The sequence below is a fragment of the Asparagus officinalis genome, chromosome 4 (genome assembly GCF_001876935.1).
Source record: "Asparagus officinalis chromosome 4, Aspof.V1, whole genome shotgun sequence".
NCBI classification, from domain to species: domain Eukaryota; kingdom Viridiplantae; phylum Streptophyta; class Magnoliopsida; order Asparagales; family Asparagaceae; genus Asparagus; species Asparagus officinalis.
The window spans coordinates 91,903,670-91,914,698 of NC_033797.1; the positions used below are offsets into that span (position 1 = coordinate 91,903,670).

The window sequence follows — 11,029 nt, forward strand, 5'->3', positions numbered from 1 at the left end:
TTAAAAACCTAAAAGAGCGGTTACTGTAGGTAATACACATTTTTTAAAATTGCGTAACTGACGTGTAAGTCTGGATATGGCTTAGAGAGTGCGAGACGACCGTAAAACGCCTTTCCACGAGGACGGGCCACAGATAGAACATATTCGATATCGTTTTCAAACCCCATGGTGGTGCTACGCGTACCGATCTCCATCTTAAATCAATCTCCACAAAGCGCGTGTCGTAAAAGCAAGAAAATAAAGCAGTGCTGGGTCCAATTAGATTCGGCCTTGTCACGAGCCCTTTTCTCTCATCACTCTTATTTAATTTCTACAGCTACTCCCTAGGCTGGGCAGCGTAAGCAAACACATTGCCACTGCATCAGACATAATCATATTAAAAATATATGCTCATAGACTAATAATCTACAGAGAAACGAACGAACAATCTATCATTTAAACTAATACCGCCCCCAATTATGCACAAGCAATCTTTTTCCGGCCTGCAAATAAGCATTTGCTTTTCACCCTAAAAAAATGATGCTCCAAAATTCTATAAAGGAGAGGTACAAACAAAGCACAGAAAACGCATTTCAAATAGGCCCACACGTCGATCGCTTAACGTTCTGGCTTGATCTCCCCCGTCTACAAATCCCAACATCAATGCGCATAGTTCTTCTCCCCATTCTCACCGTGCGCTCACTCGGCAGCAATCCTCCTCGGCGACTTGCCCATCAAAAATTCAATTCCAACATTGTTAAGCTTCTCGAAAAAAACCATATTACAGTGTGCGGAAACGAAATTTGAATACAATAATAATAATAATAATATAACTCTCAGAAATACGTACAAGCAGTTTGGCGGTGACAAAACAAACATACCCTGTCCCAGAGACCCGGAGGTTCGCGCCGTTTCTTGTAAACAACAATCGATCACATACGCCGACGGGTCTCCATGTTCCACTTTGCAGTCGGATGCTCTAACGTCAGTGTGCCCGACGTCTCGGTCACGATGCCCCGCCCTCGCTCGTCGTTTCCTCAGCGACGACAGTGATAAAACACGAAGCGGCTTGCTGCAAGGGCCTGGCGGCGTTCCTCGCAACCGCGCCGCGGGTGTTGCGAACGCGTACGCCGTGCTAGTCCCGCCCTCCTGCTACCAGCTTCAGGAACTCGTCCTTCGCCGGCATCTCCATCTCCCTCGGCGACACTCACCCCCCTCACGACTGCACCGCGAACCCCAAGCCCGACACCCGTTCCACCTCTTATCCCCCTCGTAGCAGATACGACTGCGTGGATCACCGCGCGCCGAGTCGAGGCTCACGGCCACCGGTCGAACAGCTTCCTGCTCGCCGCAGCGCGCTGTCATTTCGGAAGATCGCTGCACGACGTCGAGATGGTGCGAGGGAGACCAGGAGGGGTGACGGTGGAGGAATACGGCAGGCGAGGAGCATCGCGGTAGACGTCGTACTTGATGGAAGCCGCCGTCGCTTCGTCAACGGGAAACGCCCCAGCCTCGGCCTGCACGCCTGACGATCGGTCTCAGTCGCTGCCGTACAGAGCGGGTTAGCGGTGGAGGCAGCCGCTCCTGCATTTCGAGAGCGGACTCGGCGAAGCGGCCGGCTGATGGCGAACCCGCCGCCGCTAAGCCATCCCGTAGGGATCGAAGTAAATGTCTGCAGGTGGCTCTCGCGAGTTAGACCGCGATGTAGTAGGGCTGGTTGTTGGTCGAATTTGTGAGGACGCGGACGAGCGTTGTCGCGCGACGAAGACCGGATGTTTCGTCGTCGCCCATCACGAAAACCACCGCACGTTGCGAGGCCGAAGCCGGACCGTCTCGGTAGACTATGCGCGAGATCCGCGAATGGCGGAGGCGGTGGCCCTTGCCGGTGAGTGTACGGCGAACATCGCCGTGTCCGGAGATCTTCAGGACGGCGGGAGGCGCGGAGTCCGCAGCGGCCGGAGCGGTCGCAAACTCGCCACTCGCTTTGCTTCGCATGCCAGACGTAGCTCGCATTTGATTGGGGCCTCCACCAGATTTTGATGATACTCTTTCTCTTGTTCCAGAAGACGCCGGAGGCGCGGCGATGCCGAAAGACAAATGTGATCGAGGGTCGTCGCGTTGGCGGTTCGCCACCGCGGCTTTTGCTTGGACGCCGGCGGTTGCGGCGGGGGCGGAGCGTCGCCGCGCTAGGAGCTTGGAGCAGGGGGAGGCGAGACGCGGCTGGCAGGTAGGTGTCGATGGGGTTTGTAGGGCAAGAAGGGGAGGAGACGAAGAGGGAGAGGATGTAGAGGAAATAGGTGAAGGCGAGGAGGAGGATTAGGGGGACGATGAGCTTTGGGCTGACGACGGATGAAGATGAGTGCCTGCCGTGGTAAGATTTGTTGCTATTTGAATCGAAAGAGTTGCTTTTGTAGCTGTAGATTGCTCCTCCCTTCATCTTTTGATCGAAGGATTTCTCACAATGGGGAAGGAAAATTGAAAGATCTGAGGAGATGAGGAGGAGGAAAAAAAAACAATTTTGTTTTGTTTATTTCTTTTTATTATTTTTTTGGGGATGGGAAGGGAGAAGGGGCGTGGAATTGTGCCAGGTAGCGCATCACCGAGGTGTGCACCTCTCTTTCTCCTTTTGGAACTTCGCTGACTCCCAATGTTTAAATATATATAAGAGATAAGGAAATTGGAGTGTAAAAAACATCGTTAGTAGATAAAATAATTAGAAGTTTTTCTCGGTGAAAGGATTGCGTCGGGGTCGAAGGGGTAACTTGGTGGGTCTATCATCGTCTGTGTGAATGTTTTTCATTTTTTCTAATTTTAGCGTTTGATGCCGAGGACTGACACCTGGCCGAGGTTTTATGGGGGAGAGGTGAGGGTTAGCTCGTGACTTCATAATTACGCCCATACCCTCTATGCCTTAATTTAATATGTATTTGCCCAAGTAATCAGAAAACCTCTTTTAGCTTTGGAACTTTGGAAATATCGCAAAACTCCCTTTTGGTAGGTTAGAGCCTTAGGGGCTATCTGAATTATCTCTTTTCTCTTCTTGACGTAGACGTAGAAACGGGGAGGCCGATCGGATATCGTTCTGATGCTGACGAGCATTGACAACAACAGGTAATTCACGAGTTTGAATCCACAAGCTCTAAGTTTCTCAAAGTTGAGAACGTAAATAAGAAGAAAAATTCTCTTGATTGAATAATTGAAAAGTTAATTACTTGATTTATAAAAAGAACTATTATTTATAGCCAACTAAACCTATCCTAACTCTAATAAAAAAGAAAGTCTGAATCTAAAAGTAAATAACAAAAAAAGAAATCTTTCCTAATCTAAAAGGAAATAACCAAAAAGAACTTTTTCCTAATCTCAAAGGAAATAACAAAAAATGAACTCTTTCCTAATTTGATGTCCAAGTCGACACATGTGCTTTTCTTCTTGTCTCGTCCAATGAATCTTGAACGATCCATATCTTTTCGGCTTAAGCTTGTTGTATGTTCCAGCCGGCATCCGTTCCAGCCGGCATCCATTCCTTCCGCAAGTAAACCATCAGTCTCCTTCATTGAACACATTGAGTCGTCTCTTCTTGTTCAAGCAATCCATCATGGGAGCAACTATAGAACTGAAATTGCGAATGAAACGCTGATAAAAAGATGCAAGCCCATGAAAACTTCTTACATCCGTAACACTTTTTGGAGTCGGTCAGTCCTTGATTGCCTTGACTTTGCCTTCGTCGACTTGGATCCCTGCGAGCTTACCACAAACCCTAAGAACACTAGCTGAGTGGTCATGAACACACACTTCTTAAGGTTGACGTAAAGTTCATTTCTCCTTAAGCACTTGGAAGACTTCTCGGAGATGCAACATATGCTCCTGTTCATCTCGATTATAGATGAGAATATCATCAAAGTAGATGACTGCAAATCTTCCCAAGAAACACTTCAGAATTTGGTTCATTAAATGCATAAATTTGCTTGGAGCGTTCGACAACCCAAAAGGCATCACTAACCATTCGTAAAGGCCCTCACTACTCTTGAATGCAGTCTTCCACTCACCGCCGGGCCGGATTCGGATCTGATGATATCCACTCCTCAAGTCGACCTTTAAGAAGACACTTGCGCCCCCCCAACTGATCCAACATGTCGTTTAGCCGAGGGATTGAGAATCTGTAGCGAATTATAATCTTGTTGATGGCTCGACTGTCTACACACATCCGCCAACTTTCATCTTTCTTTGGTGTTAATAGGGCCGGGATTGTGCATGGACTCATGCTCTTTCGGATATGACCCTTTTTGATGAGGTCCTCAATGGTGTCTTGTAAAATCTTCTTCTCCTACGGGTTCATGCGATAATAAGAAAGATTAGGAAGCACTGAACCCGGGATGAAATTAATGTGGTGCTGAATATCCCTCATGGGAGGTAAACCCTCTGACAACTCTTCAGGAATCAACACTTTAAACTCCTTAAGCAGCGACTTCATCTTCCTTGGGACCTCAATGAGTGTCTTCACTTCTTCTTTCACAACAAAGGCAAACCTCTGCTTTAACTCCTTTGATTCAGCTAGAAATTCTCCCTTGTTGCAAAGATAAATACGTATGAATTTTTGATCCTTTGGGCTCTTTGGGGAGGGTGGAATTGGTGGTAAAATAATCTTTTTATTCATCCACACAAAATAGTACTCGTTCTTCTTGCCGTCATGCTTAGCGTCAACATCATACTGCCACGACTGTCCCAACAATACATGGCACGCATCCATATCCACAACATCACAAACAACAGAATCACTATAAGTCTTGCCTAGTGATAGTGGTACGTGGCATACTTCGATCACCTTCACGAAGGGACCCTTCTTGATCCATCCTATGGTATAAGGCACGTGCTTTGTTTCAGTCGGCAATTTTAAGTGATCCACCAAAGCATTTGACACAATATTCTCACAGCTTCCATTGTCAATGATGAGGGTGCACACCTTGTTATTGACCGAACATCTAGAAAAGAAAATCTAGTGTCGTTATGATGAATCTAGTGTCTTCTGAACGCACAGAAGTTGTTGAACAACACACGACACATTGTCGTCTTCAATCTCCACAACCTCTTTCTCATACTCTTCTTCGGATGCCATGTGTCCATCCTCAGCTTTTTCATAATCCGCTAGATTGACCTTTCGCCGTTGTGGGCACTCGTTGGACTTATACTCTGGTTAGAGACATCAGAAACACTTCCCTACAGTCGGCTTGGCATACGAATTTGCTTGAGTCGTCGAGGGTTGTAGTTGAGTTGTCGACCGTTCGGCCAACCGTGGAGGAACAGGCCGATCTGTAATCCTTTGCCCGACCGACTCACCTCTCGCCTTCTCGATCGAACCTCCTTGTTTAGTGATACGAGTTGCCGTACGAGCACCATTTGGTCGCGGAATTACCAAAAGGTGGGTTGAGAAGAGGATGACCAAAAGACAAGAACAATTCAGTATGGCGAAGGAAAATACCTTCTCTAGATTATGAGTATGAAAAGATTACAATCCCTCTTGATCTCTTCTCTCTGAGATCTGATTGTTTAGAACCCTAAAACAATCCTATTTATAGATGTGCAAACGTGGATGGCAATCTTGTAAATAAACAAGCCCAAAAGAATCAGGAATCCCTGTCAAAACAGAATCCAAAATGAAACAGGAAACCCAGAAATCGCGATCCGGTCGACCGCCAGGCTTGGTCCGGTCGACCAGCCAGAGAATTTTCTCAAACCCTGCATCGTGCAGGTTTTCCGGTCGACCGGCATGTGTGCTGCGGTCGACCGGCCAGAGATCTGCCAGTTACCCTGTTCTTTTGCACGTTTCGCTTCTGCTGACTTCTTCCACCGTCTTCTTTGGCTCCATCCATGCTCCTATTCCTAAGAAATGAGAATCTCCTATCCTCAAGCTCCCATGAGGATCGCTAAGCTCCTGAAGAGAAGATACACCCGTATCATGGGTCCCCCCTTTAGAAACTTGAAGTCCCATTCAAGTTAGAACTGAAACTGAGGGAACTCGCGAGCCCCTCCTTCTTTTCTGAACCACCTGGCCTTGCTAGGAATCTGATCTCGACGTCCGATCGGAAATAACTCATTCATCCCGCGTCTCGTCGTAGTCACTTCTCGCTCCAAGTTGCAATCCTTAATCGATGGCTTTTCTGGAAGTCTAATGCACAGCGAGACAAACTTCTTGCTTGCATTCACTAACCTCTTCGCTCGTGTCACCGTTCCCAAGCTTGTCTCCCTCGGAAGAGATGCCGAACGAAATATGAACCTTTCACCACCTTTGGTGAATATATACTTCTGAGCCCGCCTCTCGTAGATCGCATATCTATCCCATAAATACGGATTGCTTCATCACTCATAGACAAATCATAACGAGAAGTAAGACGGAAGAACTCTTTGGTATAGGCTCTTACTGATCTGATTCCTTGACGGCATTGCTCGAACTGGTTGTAAAGGATCTATTGGTAGTCGGGTGGTAGGAACCTAACCTGGAGTAATTGCTTCATGCGCCGCTAAACCCGAGTTGGTTGCTTACCTTGCCGTCGCCTAGTGTTTTGAGTCTGATCCCACCATGTCGCGGCTCCTCTTTTGAGATGATATGCCACAAACTTTACTTGATTTGCTTCGGGTACATTAGCTATGTCAAAGAACTTCTCCACTTCATTGAGCCAATCCAAGAAAGCCTCTATGTCCAAATTTCCTCCAAATGAGGGAAGTTCCACCTTCATCCAGGTACTCTTGGTCATGGTGATGTCCTCCCTATTAATCATAGTTACGACGAGGGATGAAGCCTTTGCCTCGACTTCTCCCATAAGGTCTCCCTCCTTCTTCTTTGCTCGAGACATTGTCGTACCATGGTCCCTTAAATTGGGCACTATAGTCTGCTCCTTCGTTACCGGATTTATCATGTGGAGGGGGTTGGTTGGGATGTCATCTATGATGTGGAGGGGGTTGATATGGAGGAGGTTGATACGGAGGGGGCTGATATGGAGGGGTTTGGTTTGGACGTGGTTGATATAGAGGGGGATGTCGGGCTAGCCTAACTCTGGATTCTCTTAAGTGAAGACCGTCGGCGAAATTATTCTCATTATTGAGGTGAAGGGTAAGTCCTTCAATGGCTTGTTGAAGGTTCTGAAGAGACGCCTCCAACGTGCCAAATCTTCCATCCATAGAATCCATCCTCGCAGAAAAATATCCTGTAGAGAAAGTTCCTTCTCGCCGTCATCTGCCATTGTCGAGGATGTTGAAGCCGAAACTCTGATACCACTTGACGCAGGTGTAGAAACAGGGAGGTCGATCAGATATCGTTCCGATGCCGACGAGCCCTGACAACAGCAGGTAATTCACGAGCTTAAATCCATAAGCTCTAAGTTTCTCAAAGTTGAGAACGTAAACGAGGAGAAAAATTCTCTTGATTGAATAATTGAAAAGTTAATTACTTGATTTACAAAAGGAACTATTATTTATACCCAACTAAACCTATCCTATCTCTAATAAAAAAGAAAGTCTAAATCTAAAAGTAAATAACAAAAAAAGAAATATTTCCTAATCTAAAAGGAAATAACCAAAAAGGAACATTTCCTAATCTGATGTTCGAGTCAACACGTGTACTTTTCTTCTTGTCTCCTCCAATGCTTAATCTCCTGTATCACTTTTTAACTTAAGATTCTATCAGAAAAAATATATGATATTAATCTCAATTTTATGCAACCATGTAAAAATTACAGTTTTACCACCATCAAGATGATTTTATAATCAAATATTAAAGCTGAAGGAGTTTTTTATAACGCGGAACGTAATGAGATTTTTATATATTTTGTCTATGCTACTCTATAAATAAAAGAAACTGTGAGGGTAACTAAAAGTGGAGGAATGAATTTTTATTCCTTCAATTTAATAAAAAGTGAAGGTAGTTTCATATCTTATTAATGTGGCTCTATCTCTCCCTCCCTCCACTCTTCCTAAAAAGTTCCATTAACTTACATTCTTCTATCATTTTTAAAAAAATTTAAATTCAATCTATTTTTTAATTTTATATTTCACTTTCCTTTCTGTAGAAAGTTCTATTATTTTCATCTCTTCATCTCTTTCTCAAATTTAATATTTCACGCATGACTTTTTTACAAAATTTTATAATTTATGACAATAAAATGTGATACAATGTGAACTAGGTAGTATTTGAAAGGAGCCTTAGTTAACATATTTTAACATTTTATAAAAACATTTTTTAATAACTGAAAAATTCTTTTCATAATTATGTTAATAACGTTATAAAATTTGGATTTCTTATGTATAATAATTTTTGTTGCTCTAATCTAAAGTTAACTTTAAAAAATTTAGCAAATAAGTAAACTAGAATTTACTTTGTTTATATCCGCTTATGCTCTATAAACTATTATACGAGCTTTAGGTTTAATTTCAATCCCCTTATTAAAATGAAGGATGCAATAGTACTTTTTAGATGCATAAAAGATATTATTTCTTAGTAAATTCTTATTATTTTGATTGATATTTTTTACTAAAGAAAATATATATTATATGATTATATCATGATTAAAATGCATGATCGAGAACTCTTTAGATGATAATTTAATATTACTTGCATGTGCCAACATATTTGTCTTAAAGTTTTATTATTTTTTATTATTTTTAATCTATACTAGTATTGAAGTTAGAGGAGTTTTGTTTAATAAACCCTAACTTAAGGGAATTTTCTTATAGTTTGAAAGATATGGGGTTATATGACACTTGTTATGGTGTTTTCAGTTGTCAAAGTACGCCTCTTTGTCAGCAACGGACAGGTATCCCCCTACATGCACCGTTCAAGTCAGAGTGACGGTCAAAACTACCAAGGATCTCAACTTAGCCGACCTGCCGAGTCGACATCTTCTTAGATCGACTCAAATGGCGGTACTTGTCGGTTCTCTTATCGAAGACGACTCGCTATGAGCCCACTCGACCAATTATTCGACACCTCGCAAAGTCGACTCGAAAGGAGTTACTTCTCGGCCAAGCTAAAGGACGACTTCAGCCTCGAGCCTCTCTCGCTGACAGCACGTCGGCGTCACATTTAATGCTTTTCAGGCGCATCAAACATTTAGACCCGATAGTCTTCATGACTCATCGGACCACGTTAGCACTGTCATGCCTCTAATCACTTCTTATTTAATACTGCGGTGATCTCTCCTCCACTCGCTGACCGGCACGTGTAAAGTAGGTGCTGACGCAGCTGTTTTCGTTGAAAGCTGCCTTTATCATTGATTTCATTAAACTTTAATCGTTACAAATGAATTCAAATAACGAAAATAAAACAATTACAACTCTCTTGAAAATAAACACAAGATCCGTTTATGGTCTCTTTCTTGCGTGGGTTCTTCGCCGGTGTCGGGGTTTATCCGTGGACGACCGTCGATCAGATCCGGTTGTCGAAAAATTAGTAGAGCTCCTACCTCACCAAGGAGGTATTTACTTGAAGCGCTAAAATCGACCAAGCAAAATCAGTAGCTCTTCTCGAGATTAAGACAAAGCCTAATCTCAAGGAACGGACGTACGGGCTTCAGATCCTTCGAATGGCTTCTCCTTTGGGCCGAAGTTCACCGGGATCTCGTTGGCCTTTGCTGAAATTTCATGCTCCTTGACTTTTCAATCCAGCAGCACCTCCTCCTCTTGATAAAATTCTAGCTCTGTAAAATGAAGGCCTTGGGCTGATATTTATAGGCCTCGGGTGCGGTTATTTGGATGAGAACAAGTGATTTGGCTCTATCTTCAGTTAACAACTGCCTAATCATATTTGGGGATGATATCAAGTCAGTTAGGAACCCCTAGAATAGATAAATCCTGCAAAAACCGCTTTAAAACTGCCAAAACGCGTATTGGGCCCCAGACTGCGCGACGGACAAATCCGACCCGCTCTTGCGCGGGTCGGTTTGTTCCGTTCCGCGCTGGCGCGGGTCCGTCGCTTCTGCCAAATTCTTTCTCTTTTTGGCGCTTTTCCTTCCGGGAGTTGTTCTTTTTTCACCGTTTCATGTATTTGGTCGACTTGTTGACTTGTACGCCTCGTTGTGGGACTGATCGTCGAACGCGCGTTGGTTGACGTATGCGTGTTGATTGACGTGCATGAACTGGATGACGTGCGCGCGTTGACTGACGCACACGAACTGATTGACGCGCGCGTGTTGACCGACGAGCACGAGCTGATTGACGCGCGCGTGTTGACCGAAGCACGCGAGCTGATTGACGCGTGCGTGTTGACTGAGTGAGCCTTCTTGACTCGTCCAGTCTTTGTTTTGAGTTGCATGCGGGAACTTATAGGTATATTTAGATGCCTACAGATACCCCCTCCAAAGTGTTTCAGCCTCATTATTTTATAGAGGAGTCTGAAATGCTTTGGATATAATGGGCCCCCACCTTCAGTCGGTGTTAAAGGACCTACAGCTGGTTTCAATTCTTGACGTCTCCATATTTCAACCTATTCTGTATTTTGTCGAATAGCTGAAATTTTTTCCCGGTGCTGCATTTATTGTCTGACCATTGTTGAAGCCTTGAACCGGAATTGGTGAGTAGATTTTGGCTCGTGTCATTGAGTTGATTTTTGAACTAATTATCTACATCGCAACGCGTTGACTGACGTTGACCTGGGGCTATGCGTTGACCAGCGTTGACCCTAGGGTTTTGCATCAATTCTCATCGCAACGTGTTGACTTGCGTTAACTTGGGGCTACGCGTTGATCGGTGTTGACCCTAGGGTTTCGTATCGATTCTCATCACAATGCGTTGACGGGCGTTGACCTGGGGCTACACATTGACCGGCGATGATCCTAGGGTTTCGCATCTATTCTCATCGTAACGCGTTGACTGGCGTTGACCTGGAGCTACGCATTGACCAGCGTTGACCCTAGGGTTTCGCATCAATCTGAGAAAGACCAGTTTATACTCGTATACTCCTGGGAGTTCGGGAATCAGTTTAAACTCATGTACCCGTTGGAGTTTGCCGGGTTATCCTTAAGAATTATTATACTAATATTCTCCAGGAACTTCCCGTCAAAAA

At 44.4% G+C, this 11,029-nt stretch overlaps 1 pseudogene; it reads right to left on the minus strand.

The window, feature by feature from the left end:
• Positions 1-167, minus strand: part of LOC109839039 — a 3,110-nt pseudogene extending 2,943 nt beyond the window's left edge.